This window comes from Monodelphis domestica, chromosome 1 (assembly GCF_027887165.1).
Source record: "Monodelphis domestica isolate mMonDom1 chromosome 1, mMonDom1.pri, whole genome shotgun sequence".
Taxonomy (NCBI): Eukaryota; Metazoa; Chordata; class Mammalia; order Didelphimorphia; family Didelphidae; genus Monodelphis; species Monodelphis domestica.
In genome coordinates, this window is record NC_077227.1 from 413269845 (window position 1) to 413284951 (window position 15107).

At 35.7% G+C, this 15107-nt stretch overlaps 1 long non-coding RNA gene across 1 annotated transcript in view; it reads right to left on the reverse strand.

The window, feature by feature from the left end:
- Nucleotides 1-1017: 1017 nt before the first annotated feature.
- The window catches only part of LOC103093738 (uncharacterized), a 95094-nt gene continuing 81004 nt past the window's right edge, over nucleotides 1018-15107 (reverse strand). Inside the window, exon 3 of the long non-coding RNA XR_008915258.1 lies at nucleotides 1018-1203. This is a non-coding gene — a long non-coding RNA (uncharacterized LOC103093738). The remainder of the gene's footprint in view (nucleotides 1204-15107) is intronic.

Sequence of the window (15107 nt, forward strand, 5' to 3'; positions counted from 1 at the left end):
GGAATCTGGTCCAACTGTTTCATCATGCGGATAGGGAAATTGAAGATCAGACAGGTGATAATAGCCAAAGGCACATAACCAATGAATTATCAGAAGTGAAAACATGACCCAATTTATTTGATTTTGATTTCAAAGATTATTTTGCTACACTGTGAAACTCCCAATTTCCTCATGAATTCATCTTTAAAAAAAAAACAATTTAGATTTTGTTTTCATTCTAGAATGAAAGGGAAGCCAGAAAGGAGTGTCAGTTAAGTCACACTTAGATGTTAGGTTCCAAAGTTGGCTATATGGCCAGGTAAAATAAGCAAGTGTTCATGTGACGTTGTGGGGGGCTTGTGGTGAACCCCTGGGGTTTGGAATGGGTACCCTTTGCACAAATGCAAGACTCCATAACTTAGTTTACAAACAAAAAGAAACTTATTAATTTGTAATTCATGTGGAAGTGACTGGGAAGACAACATAGATGGGGAAAACTGCCTCCTAGAGGGGATATGATCTGGGTCTTTTAACCACCTATAAAAACAAAGGCTGGGTGACCAGGAATGAGGGAATAGAATGAGGTTAGGCAGGAGTTGGGGCATGTTTGCTATCTGATAGGGGTTTGTGTCCTGAAGACACAAGGGGTGACCCTCATATTTTAGGGGGTGAGTAGATGTCCTAGATTACATCCTGGTGGTATCAGAGCATAACCAGAAGGTGTATATCTGTGTTGACCTGAAAATCCAGGGGAAAATCCAAGGGAAATACTTCTCTCAAGGGTCTTATCGTGAGCTTTTGATGTTCAGAGTTACCCTTTCCTTGGCATTAACAAGGAATGCAAGGAAGGAAAGGAATTTTCCTGATTACAGTTTGACCTGAAGCACTTCTATAATTTGGGGGGTACAAAGGGAAACCCAGAGCTCCATGCCAACATGACTTGGTTAATAATAACAATAATGATTTATAATAATAATAACTGAAGCCCTAGAAAGGAGAGTCCCACTGAACCTTGTTGAAGGAAGAAAACCAAAGATATCCACAAATGATCATATATTTTTATCTAAGGATTCAGAATAATGAATAAACTCCTTTAGTATGAGGAGGTGAAAAGACTTCTGAGTTTGCTGTCAGTGTGCCTGATTTTGAATCCTGGCACCACCAGTTGCTCTCAGTGTAGGTTTGGACAAGACATGTCCCCTTTCTGAACTTCACTTTCTTGATCTGAAAAAAAAAAATAAAAGAGTATTAGTTAATGTTGACCAGGTCACTTCCAACTGTAAATCCTAGAATGCTTGAGGCAAGGCATATATTCTATGCTCTTCTTCCTGTGAATAATTAGGAGTGAAGACTGTGTTATAAATGCTAGCTTTAACATTATAAAAAGAAAAAGAAACTGAAGGATTTAAAATAAACACTGAGGAAACTAAATTATTACTCTGTGCAGATCATATGATGGTATGCTTAGAAAATTTTAGAAAATCAACTAAAAAACTAGTTGAAATAATAAATAAATGCTATCTACCTCCAAAGAAAGAACTGTTTGGAGTTGGATCAGTGCAGATCAAAGCAGACTATCTTTCACATCTGTGTATTTACAGTTTTATTTTGGGGTATTGTTTTTTTTCTGAGTGTACTCTTATGACAATGACCTTTAAGGAAGTGTGTTTTTCATGATAATAAAATTAAAACTAAAAAAAGAAAAGGAAAGGAAAAAAGAAATGAAGATCCTTGAAATATTTTCCTTGACCCAGATTGTCCCAGACAACATGGAATCAGCACACCTTAATTGCCTGTTATATACAAATCCCTGGGTGGGCTTTGACAAATACAAGAAAGTGGCCCCTGCCCTCACTGAGATGATAATCTTTCAGGAGGATAAGACATAAACATTGTTGTTGTTCAGTCATTTAGTCATGCTTGACTCTTTATGATCCCATGAACTACACTGTCCATTGGGTTTTCTTGGCAAAGATAGTGAAGTTGTTTGCCCTTTCTTTCTCCAGTGGGTTGAGACAAACAGAGGTTAAGTGACTTGCCCAGAGTGATACAGCTAGTATGTGACTGAGGTCACATTTGAACTCAAGTCTTCCTGACTCTAGGCCCAGTGTTCCATCCACTGACCTATGTGGTTAGATAACTATAGTACAGATAATTATAATTCACAGTGACATGATATAAATGAATTGGAGGGTTAAGAAAGAATACAATGTCCATTTTGTTTTGGAGGGGGTGAAGCATCTTGGAAAGGATGTGAAAAGATGAGAAAAAAAAACAGGAAGGCTTTAGACTTGATAGGAAGAAAAACAAACACTTAATAACTGTGGGATTTATGTTTGCAAATGGATCAAAGTGTATATCTCTTCAATAGATACAGCTAGATAGCTTTTTGATGATTGTACCTCCACCTTTCTCTATTTCTTCTTCTATGGCTTGAATTGAGCAGAGAGGGATAATTTTTGCTTCCCAGACCACCCAAGCTTTATGACTTTTGGAAGCTCATTCAGAGTGTCCAAGAGGTCCTTTAGATGGCTTTTGATTTGGGGAAAAGGAGAGGAAGATGAATGAAGAAAAAGAAAAGAAAATTCAGGCCAGACTGGAAAATGAAGTTTCCAAAAAGGTTTTGATTTGCTACAGCAGGACTCTGCCTCGGGCATTTTTTCTTGCTAATTTTCAAATCCATGTCTATTTTGAGAAGAATTTTGGTCCATGTGATTCTGATTCAATCACACTTAATTCACCAGCAGCCTGCTTTGTAAGAGAAATAAGTGCCCACATACTCCTAATAACTCTCTTTAAAACTAAGGTATATTTGGAAACCATAGCAATGGCTCTGTTTGGAGCTGTCACTAAAGATTGTAATGTAAATAAAGGATCATTTGAACTTTCCTTCCTTCAGGCAGAGTTGGCCTCCTCTTGCTCCTAGAAGCCTTGGCTGGCTCTTGTTTTATCTTCATTGAGCTTCTATCAGATCATAGATTTAACTATGGGGTACAACTTATGGACAACATGTGCAATTTGCAGCCAATGGAATCTTTGAAGCCATTAAACTCAAATTCCTCATTCTATTGATGTGAAAATTGAGGAACAAAGCAGTTAAGAGACCCATCTCTGGGTCTGGCTCTCAATCCACTGAGCAACCCAGCTGCCCCCTCAACAAACTTTTTTTAATGGCTTATGATGTGCCAGACACCACTGGAAATGTAGTAACAAGCAAATATAGTTTCTGTCCTTAAGGAGTTTATGTTCTAAAGGGGAAAGACAACCTATAGAAGAAAGCTGAAAGGGGGGAGAAGAGAAGGGAAGATACCTGCAAAGGGACATGATAGAGAAAATAGTCAGGAGTGTAACCTGGGGAAGAGTGTAAAACATGGTTGGCATGGGTATTTTCCTCAAAATGTAGATTCTAAGAGGACTTCACCAATCAGAGGAGGAAACTAAAGGGGTGAAGAGAAACCAAGACTTAGTATCAATTTTAAGAGAGAAGCAAGCCAAGGGGTAAAGGGAAAGATATTTTCAGTGTGAGAAGCATAGATAGACCTTCTAGGTAGAGTACATGGAATGCTAGTGATATAAAAAAAGGCAAAAGACTGTTCCCTGCCCTCAAGTTGTTCAGAATCTAATGGGAAAAAAAACACACAAATATAGACACACACACACACACACACAAAAAAAAAAACCTATGTCCAAGATAAATAAGATATAATGAAAGGAGAGGTGGTACTAGAATTAAGAGGGATTTCCCGTAGAAAATGGAATTTTAGTTGGAACTTGAAGTAAGCCTGGAAAATGAGGGAAGCCAGGAGGCAGAGAGCATTCCAAGCATGGAAGACATTGAAAGGGTGTCTTATTTGGGGATTAACAAGGAGGCCAGTGTCACTGGACTGAAGATATGTGGAACATGGAAGAGATTAAGAGTAAGGAAACTCAAAAGGTTGAGAGAATAATAAAGATATTTGAATGCCAGAGGATTTTGTGTTTGATCCTGGAGGTGAAGTGGAGATTACTAAATCAGGTGGGAAGAGGATGATATAGCTCTAAATTTTAGAAATAACTTTGTTGGCTGAACTGAGGATATAATGGAATAGAAAATGACTTGTGACAATCTAGGTGTGAGTTAATGATCTCCTGAATCAATGTGGTAGCAGTTATCAGAGGGAAGAAAAAAGCCTACCTGAGACTTTCAACAGAATCAAAATTGACAGACATTGGAAACAGATTAAAAATGAGAGGATGGGACAGCAAGAACTAGAGATAGAAGGTCTTAGGTTCAAATCATACCTCAGACACTTCCTAAATGGGTGGCTTAATTCCAGTTCCAGTCACTTAATTCCAATCACCTGGCCTTTACTACTCTTCTACTCTGGAACCAATACTTAGTATCAATTCTAAGACAGAAGCCAAGAGTCTGAAATTCTAAAATTGAAAATGAAAGTGTATGTGTGAAAGAGTGGAGTCAAGGATGACACCTAAACAGTGAGCCTAGAGTGTTGGGAGGATGACAATCGGCTGGAGATTGTCTGTAATCAGGCTGTAAATCAGGAAAGGCTTCATGACTATGACCTTGAACTAAATTTTGAAGCATATCAGTAGTTTCAAGAAGGAGAAGCTAAAAGGGATCTAATTTCATGTATAGGGGAAAGACTATTTAAAGACCCCACACTGAAGGATAAGATGCAATATGTACAGAATGGCAAACAAGTTAGTATGACAGACAGAACAATAGATTGTATGCTTTGGAGTGTAGTAGAGTAATATGCCAGAAAGCTGGAAAAGTTGGAAGGTGCCAGGTTGTGAAGAATTTTAAATGCCAGATGGAGAAGTTTGAGTTTAATTAGTACAGCATGCACTTTGAGTCATATTTTCAATTTAAGTCAACTTGGATTTATTAAGGAATTATTATATTCAAAGCATTATGAGCTGAAATGAGATTTCTAGAGGAGGTCCTAGTCAAAATAATGAATTTCCCAATCAACTTGATGAAACAGCAGGGTGTGGGGCTTTATATGGAGGGGTCCTCCCCACAGAGAGCCTTTCTGCATGCAATAGAATTATTGATTGCATTTTGGGGATGAGATCTACCTTTAAGATGCTTGTATGGCTCTACTCAATGGTTCTCAACGTTGAGTCTGTGGTCTGTGATTAAAAAAAATTCATAATTTATTTCACTCCATTTGGTTTCCTTTTTAGTCCTCTTTATTGTATTTTATGCATTCAAAACATTCACTAAATTGTCAAAGAGGTCCACAGCACATACACAAAATGTTAAGAACCCTTATTACTATATTCCCCTGCTTCTTTTCATTGGTTTAAGTCCACCAGAGAAGGAAATGTGGTCATCCATCTCTACCAACTGCTAACCAATTAGATAGTATGGTAGAGAGCCTGGAGTCAGGAAGACCTGAATTCAATTCTGGCCTCAGACACTTACTAGCTATGTGACTCTGAACAGTTCACGTAATCTTTTTTTTTTTTTTTGCCTCACTTTCTTCATCTATAAAATGGGAATATTATTAGGACCTACCTCCCAAGACTGTTGTGATGTTCAAGTGAGGTAAGTGTAAAGTGCTTAGTAAAATACCTCATACATAGTAAGCACTACATGAATAATATAAGTATTATTATTATTAGCTATTAATTATTGGCAGGGGTTAGGATGCTCAATGGATACGGGGCTCAGCCTACTCTCACTAAGAATTGAGTTCAAATTTGGCCTCAGACACTTACTAGTGGGGTGACTCTGGGCAAGTCAGTTAACTCATTTGCCTGATGCATTGGAAGTCACCACAGAGAAACTCCTCATTTTTACTGGTGACTCTGTAGAGACCAGAGAAGGTAAATTGACTTTCCTAACATAGCTTTTAATAAAGGAGCTACTTCAGTAATTAAGGATCCAAGATGGGACAATCTCTTATTGAATTCAAAACTAATGTTATAAAGAGATAGAGTAGAGATGTATATGTTTACATATAAATAAACAGTTCTAGATAATTTCACCTAAAATGTAAAATAGGAAAAAGAATTAGCAAATTCCTTCCTTTTGATTTAAAACCTACTTCTGTTCTCCAGATTGACTTTGCTTTAGAGATATTAAAACACAAAAGCCTGGGATGAGCCAGACTTATTTCACGAATATTGTACTGTCCCCTCTCTCCAACTTGAATATACTATTAGCTTTGGAAAGGAACAGCATAATTAATAACACTCCTACTTTCTTGTTCCTGCTGCATAAACTGACATTTTATGTGCTAGGGGTCCTATAACAGAGGTGTTTACCATTTGAGTCTGGTTATCAAAACCCTGGAAATGTTGCTCAAAAGTGGAGATTGTCTTGCTGATGAACATGTTTAGCAAAGCAGGGAGCATTTGGGTGAAGAGAAAAGATGGTAAATATTTGCCAAGGCATAAAATTTAAGCCTCCCCAAAGTGGCCAGTTAGACTACTTTTTCTCTTGACCCCCTCAACATAAACTTCAACAAATAACATTATGAAAATGTATCCCTAGAGATCCTTAAATAAAAGGCCATTTAATGCATTATTAAAAGAAACTTCAAAGTCTCCCCTGTGTCTACTGCACTCTGTGTGTATGTGTGTGTTTTGTTGCTTTAAGGCCAATATCAATATTTATCTGCAACTTGGGAAGTATTTTTCTTCCAGAAATGTGTAAGTCTTCTTTCTCTCTTACTATAAATGGGATAATTCCTACCAAACATATTTTCAAAATGAATGAGTGGAACATTAATTTCCCCATAGTCCTGCCCCCCAGCATCACTAACTGTTTGCATGTGTTTAGTCTGTTGCTGGTGGCTGGGATGGTGACTGAAGAACATAAATCTTTTCACTGGGAATTAGAATGCATTTCAGTTGAGTTTGGATTTTTGACGCAGTGTGCCTCTTTGTCTGGTACACCTCATCTTGACCTCATATATCACAGCCCTAGGAGACTGTGCTAGAATACACTATATCATTGATGTCTAACTCAAATAGAAATGGATCCCTGTTGGCTGCATGCTGACTTAGAAAACCACAAATTAACATTATCTGTGTTTTATTATACTTTTATTTATTTTGTTAAATATTTCTCAATTATATTTTAATCTAGTTCCTACTGGTAATTGAAAGTTTTGCAGGCCACATGAGGCTCACAGGCTATGAATTTGATACTTCTTTTTTAATTGATTTTGAATCACAGAACAGCGAGCCCTTGGGAAAATAATAGGATCATAGATATTGAACTAAAAAAGGACTTAAGAGATCATCTATTGGAGAGCTCTCATTTTTCAAATGAGAAATGGCATTTTACATGATCCAATGAATAAATGGAATGACAGAGTATGCAAGTAGTCTATAACATGCTACCAAGGAAGACTAGCGTATTAAAAAAAATAGAATAAAAGACATCACCAAAGACAAGAATGTTTGGGAAAACATTAGTTACTCATAAATTTGAAGCAAGTACTATCAGCTCCAGTGGTGCACTAAAAATGAGTTAAAGAACCATAGGGGTGAAACAACTTGGAATTCTAAGAGAAAAGAAGCTAATCTTCTCATACTCTGACCCTGAATTATTATTGGTATTATACCATCTGAATCTGAACAAAAGTGTTAACTGATACTCATTGTTGTGCAAGATAACATTTATCAGCAAGGGCATGCTACTGGTCAATAAATATATCAGTGGCTTGCCTCCATTAATGCCAAAGACCCTGAGCAAAAGCACAATTCCTTTTGTATAGGTTTTGAGGGGTATAGAACCAAGAACAAAACAAGGTAGATGACACAATGGGATTAAGGATAACATGATTGATTAAAGAACTGAGAACCAGAGAACAAGATTGGTTGGAAGTTTGGTAATGGTGGCTAGCAATGACTTCTTTTTTTTTTTTTCATAAAACTAAGATGGACTCATTGTTGGAGTCCAGGTGAGAGATAGAAGCCCAGACTTTTGGACAGTAAATCAGACATCCTTGATGGATAGCTTCATGGTAAAAAGATATCATACCAAATCTTCCTTTGTTTTCATATGCATTTTCCAAAATCAGTTAAATTCCTTGAGGCAGGAGAGCTGGATTTTTAAACTTTACCTATTAACAAGCCAGTCAAACTCTCAACTAAGACAAAGAACCATGATATAAGCAGTGTAACTGCAAAAGTATCTGCAGGACAAAATCAAAAATTTATAAATAGGATCAATATAAAAATGATATTGGTTCAGTTTGAATCTTTTCAGTCTGTACTTCAAGGAGGTCTAAGACAGAAAGGTATCATATGTACCAAAATATTCATAGCAACATTTTGTGTAAGTGTGTATATGTGTGTGTGATAACAACCAACCAACCCTGAAAAGGGAAGGTTGGAAATGACTGAAAAAAGTATAGTAGGATATTTCTGTAATAGAATAATATTTTCCTGATGAATATGAAATAATTCATTTCCTAAGAAATGAAGAGTAAAAGGAAATGAGTGAAATTTGAGTGAACTTGGATAAACTAATGCAAAATTGAAGAAAGGAGATGAGGAGAAAATGTATGCAATGACTATAATAATGTAAATGGGAAAAACAAATCAAAATATCAAAGAGCAGCCAAATTCTATGCATTTATGGTGATTTGGTTTTTGTCCTGGAGAATAGATGATGAAAAGCTCTTCCTTTGTAGTGAGATGAGGGACTTAATTTTTTTTTCATTTTTAATTTTTTACCAATTATATGCAACAACAAACTTCCACACAAGTTTTCCTAAGTTATATGGTCAAACTTATCTCCCTCCCTCCCTTCTCTTCCCCCTCCCAGTGTTAGCAGGTGATTCAATCTGGATTATACATGTATCGTCACACAAAACATTTTCACATTGCTCATTTTTATGAATAATCTTATAGAACCAAAACCCCAAAACATAAACTCAAATAAACAAATGAAAAATGATATGCTTTCATTTGTATTCTTACTCCAACACTTCTTTCTCTAGTAGTGACTAGCATTCTTTTGTCATTGCATTGCTGAGAGTAGCTATGTCTTTCACAGTTGAGCATTCCTCAATAGTGCTGTTACTATGTGTAATATGCTCTTGGTGTGGGGTGGTACCTCAGATTTGTACTTCTCTAATCAAGAGGGATTTAGAACATTTTTTCATATGATTATTGGTGGCTTTAATTTCTTCATCTGAAAACTGCTTATCCATATCCTTTGACCATTTGTCAATTGGAAAAATGGCTTGTATTCTTATAAATTTGATTTAATTCCTTAAGTTTTATGAGAAATGAGAACTTTATCAGAGAAATTTGTCATATTTTTTTCTGAGTTTGTTGTTCCCTTATTATCTTAGTTGTATTGATTTTGCTTGTACAAAACATTTCTAACTTAATGTAATCAAAATTATTCATTTTATATCTTGTAATGTTCTCTGTCTTTTATTTGGTCATAAATTCTTCCCTTCTCCATAGATCTGACAGATAAATTCTATGTTCCCCTAATTTACTTATAGTATCACTCTTTATTTCTGAATCATCTACTCATTTTTTACCTTATCTTGGCATAAGGTGTGAGATATTGATCTATACCTAATTTATGTCATACTTTTTTTCCAATTTTCCCAACAGTTTTTGTCAAATAATGAGTTCTTATACTAAAATCTGTCATCTTTGGGTTTATCAAACACTAGATTGCTGAGTTCATTTACCCACAATATATTCCACTGATCCACTGATAGGGAACTTTTTTGAACAAAATATGATTTACTCTTTCAGATCTGGCCATTGTATTTCCTAACTGCTTTTTTGGAGAGGAAGTTTGTTTATGTGAGGAGAGCTACTGTATCAGGGAAGTTGAGATATGGCATAAAAATAAAAGGCAACAATGAAACTCAAAAAAGTAAAAGAAAAAGATCTCCCACAGAAATATAAACCAGGATCACATAGGATGAAAAGGCTTAGAAGGGTGGTGATGTATATAACCTTTTAGGCAGGATCCACATTGATAACCAAATCAATATTGACTATTGAACCATCTGTTGAGAGGATGCATGTGTATGTATGTCTATGTAAGGATGAGGATTGGAGGAAGATATGGTAATGTCTATGAGATGGGAGGGAAAGAAATACATGCTCTCTCTTTAAAGATCTACTTAAAATAAGACTATGTAATTAGAAGAGGTGAATCCATCATTCGATATTCATCATGACTATATAAAACTAAAACTCCATTAAGTTGCGTTTGTTTATATCTTTGTTCATAGATTATAAACTAGAAGGGAACTAAAATGTTGTCTAGTTCTATCTCTTAATTTCACTGAGGAAGAAAAAGGGGCCCAGAAAATCTGAGTGATTGGCTTAAGAAAGCTTAGAAACTGATCAAACCAAATTCTAATGAATATTTTCTGAGTCTACATCTAGGGCTCTTTCCATTGCCATATATTGATGCTATGGGCCATTAAAGTCAAGATAAGTTAAATATTGATACTAAATTGTCCTACACTTTCAGTACAATTTAGAGACACAGACATGCAGGGAAAATAATCTATTGAATTGCCTTAGGTTATAATGAAAGTTCATCTATTTTTGTCTGAGGCTAATGGAGGCAGCATCTCATTGTGAATATTACTCTATAGAGCCATGTTGGTGAAGAACTGGCATGTATACCCCGGCATGCTGAAGGAGATACTCCCTTCCCGCTCTTCAACATACCTTAGGACAATTTTCACACACTACACTTCCTCCCTCTGCTTTCTGGGGTAATGTCAAGAGTCTTACAGGAAACTTGAAGGTGCAGTTTAGGCATGTGATCTCTGAAAGTTTCACCAACACTGCTATAGAGAATAATATCTTGGGCATTCATTTCTTCATTCAATTAGTATTTGTTAAAGTCCTAATAGGTACCAAATACTATGCTTAACATAATATAAAAGATCAAAACAAAATTCACTGCCCTTAAGCAACCAATATTCCATTGTGGGGTGGGGAAAATGCTGTGATATGCTAGAATTCGTTGTTAAAACTTCAGTGTTAACATTTATACCTCAGAAATCATCAGGTAGGGAGGCTGCTAGTGGCTCAGTGTCTGGAGAGCCATGTCTAGAAATGGGAGGGAGGGAAGTCTTCATTCAGATCTGGCCTAAAACACTTTCTAGCTGTGTGACCCTGGACAAATAGCTAAACCCCCAGTAGAGAGCCCTTATCATTCTTCTGACTTGTACTCAATGCTTAGAGTATTAATTCTAAGAAAGAGAAAGCAAAAATTAAAAACAAACAAACAAACAGTAAGTGCTTTAAATCAGGGTTTGATGTGCTATTTTCTTGATTGTCTAAACTTAAAAATGTAATGCAAAAGCATAGATGTTGAAAGAGACATGGAAAAATGGGGATAGTAATACTCTGTTAGTGGAACTGTGAACTAATCCAACTAATTTTGTAGAGTAATCTTGAATTATGCTCAAAGAGCTATAAAACTGTTTATATCCTTTGACCCAACAATTCTACTGTTAAAAATGTTTGCTAAGATGATAAGGAAAGAAGGAAAAGAGCCCACATATTTTAAAATAGTTATAAGCCACTCTATTTGTCACATCAAAGAACTAGAAATTGAAGGAATGCCCATCAGTTGGGGAATGGCTCAAAGAATTTTGGCCAATGATTATAATTGAATACTATGTACCATTATAAATAATAAGAAGGTTGATTAAAAAAAAAGAACATGACCTACATGGAATTATGAAAAGTAAAATGAACAGAACAAAGAGAATAATATGTATGTATATATAGCATTGGAAATATTATTTGAACAATAACGTGTATATTCACCTCCAGAGAAAGAACTGATAAATAGTAACAAGCAAGACATAGTTTTATATATACCTTTTTGGGGGTCAAATGATGCCTTCTCTATTATGGGGAGGGGAAGGAGGAAGGGAGATAACAGGGAATTTTAATGTAACAAATAAATATAAAGAAGTTAAATAAAAGTAATGGAGTAAATGCATATTAAATTTGAAAGGATGTTATAGTATACATTTATTTTTCTGGGAGCCAATTGTTAAATGTTTACTAGCACATCACTCTCATGTCCACAAAAATTAGATTAAGAAAATACTAAGTACATGTAAAACTAACATCTGACAGAAGGGCTCTAACTGTGTGCATCAGAGTGGATTTTCTATGTGAGGTGGCACTTGAAATGAATTTTGAGGCAAAATTTAGGAGGAAGTATATTACCGGCAGTAGAGATAACTTCTGTAAAGGTGCAGAGGTAGGAGAAATGATGTCATACGAAAGTACTAGTAAGGAGATCAGTTTGGCTGGAAACTAGAAAATATAAAGGAGAGTAATATGAAGCATACCTGGAAACAAAGGCTTTAGACAGATTGTTGAGAGCTTTAAAAGCCAAACAGAAAAGTTTGTACTTTATTAGATAGATAAGGACCCCACTTGAGTTTACTGACATTTAAGAATATTTATTTAGCACCTGTGTGAAGATCAGATCAGAGAGGAAAGGAACTGGATGAAGGGAGACCTATTATCAAGAAACATGCAGATAATTTAAATAGTTCTGATGGGAAATGGTGAAATTCTGAAATAAGGTGCTGACTTATGAATGGAGAGAAAGGTATAGGTGGGAGCCATATTATAGAAATAAAATCAATATGACTTGGCAACTGATTGGATGGGAGGCTGGGGTTGTGGTAGCACAGGCCAGTGGGTTTAAGAGAAAGCAAAGAGTTGAAGTTGATGCTGAGATGCTGAAGCTGAGGTTCTGATGACTAATGGAATGATTGTGACCTCAAAAGAAAAAGGGAAATTAGAAAGAAGAGACAGTTTCTATTTTAGATATGCTGAAAAATAAAATGCCTATAGGATAACCAATTTTTGATGTCCAAAATACAGTTTATTTTGTGGTAGTAGAGTTCCTGTGGGAGACTGGGGCTAGTTATATAGATCTTACAGTCTGAGAGATGAAATTTGAAACCATGAAAGCACATGAGATCACTGAGAGTGTATAAAAAAAGATAAAAAGAGCCCATAGACACAACCCTGAGGGACACCTATCATTGATGGGACAGAGATAATGATCAAGTTAAGGGAAATGAGAAAGGAATATTCAGGGAAGAAGAGAGCTATGTAACACAAAACCCAAGGAGTAAAGGGTATCTTGGGCTAGATGGTGGAAGAGCTATGTGGCTTATAAATCAAATGTTGCCAAGTGATTAAGACGTCTGAAGCCTAAGAAAATGACAACAAATTTGTTAGCTAAATTTAGAAGAAATTAAAAATTAATGAGTATTAATATGGTCAATAGATCATGAAATCCAGTCCTGGGTCTCATGGACTGACTCTAGCTAGAGAAGATAAAATTGTTTTAAAGCATAATAATAGTAACAATAAAAAGCATACAACTGAAAAGAAAAGATAATTTAAAGAAGTTAAACTGACCTCAGAGCCAGACTTAGGTTGAAGCTCTGACATAATGTTGTGTGATTCTGGACAAATCAGTTAACCTCTCAGTGATCAAGATATAATCCTCTAAGCCTCTAACATAAGATAAATTGGCACCTATAGGTACTGGTAGGCATTTCTTCACTAGGAAGCTCTCTATACTAATGAAAATAGAGGGCAATTCTTATTCCATATGTATGTACATGATTTATTTATATATTTTTACTTATCTTGATATTTTGTTTTTGTGATTTTCAAATTATATTTTCTTTTTTAATGTGAATTTAGTGATCATCAAAATATAAAATCATCTGAATATTCAGAGAAAGTTTATATTTATGTAGGCCTCCTTCATGTATTTATTTATATAATCAAATGTTCCTTTCCATTGAGATTCCATTTATAATATATAGCTTGCAGGCACATATTTTTTTGCTTATATTATCTTTCATTAGAATAAGAGTTCCTTGAGGTCAGGGATTCTATTTTTGCCTTTCTTTGTATTACAGGGCTTAGAGCAGGACCTGACACACACAACAGGCCCTTAATAAATGTTGGTTGTTGATAATAATTATATTGTTGATGATTAAGTTCACACTGAAAAGGAAAATTAATTCAAGGCTACTGGTACAAGGATGCCACATTTGACAAAAATAATATCATACAAAAATAAGAGAAGGGCAAGAGATAGGTTTTACAACTATGGTCAGGGGGAGAATTATTGCCTAAACAAGAGGTGATTGTGAAAGACAAATGGATGATTTTGATTAGCTAAAAATATCAAGTTACAAAAGCTGGTACCTTCTACTATAGCTGACTCACCAAGCCAGATGTTTCCCTAAAAGGTCTATATAGCCATGTGGGTAATTTATCTTGATGTTTAACCTTATTTATCTTGGTCGTCAGTTCTGCATCATCATGTGTGACATGGTTCAAGATACTAAAATAGAGCTATTCTTTGGGATCATGTAAAAAGAACATGATCTTGACTTCTGTTTAATAGTCCCCCACTCTTTAGTAAAATGGAATGTTGAGCTGAGCAAAAGAGAGCTCACAAAGCTACTCTTGGCCTGCATTTCTCATCATGAGAATCAAGAGAAAAAGGTAATTTCTAGGTATAGGATGTTGGATTAAGATTTAATTATAATTCATAGATAAATGTGTGAGTTCTAGTCCAGCAGGTCCATTTTTCTGGGAATATGGCTTTCAGAAACTAAATACTGATTTCAGGGTCAAGATACTGAAACATACTCCCTCTGCCTCTTATCCTAAAAATGGGAAAAGGTTAAAGATGAGTTTATTAATACTAGAAATGAACTCACTGGAACATTTTATTCCAACTCTGCTCCCAGAATGTTGGTCATGAATTTTCTTTTTCGGTATGGGGCACAACTACCCTCTCTCCATTAATTCCTGGTCATGTCAGCTGTTGCCAATGAACTCCAAGAGGGAAAAAATTTGTAATGATATTCCATTTGGCTCAAGAAATTCCCCCTTTCTCACTCCTTTGTGGTAAAGAGTAGTGCCGTGGGATGAATCACAAGGCCTAAGAGAGGAAGTTTGGCCACAGACTGGGCAGATGATGGATGGGATGGAAGTCACAACTTTCAATATGCATGGAACATCTTAGCTTGAAAGGGAAGCCCATGTAGTTACTGGCTCATGGCCGAAACACCTCAAGATCATGTCTTGATATAACCTTTAAG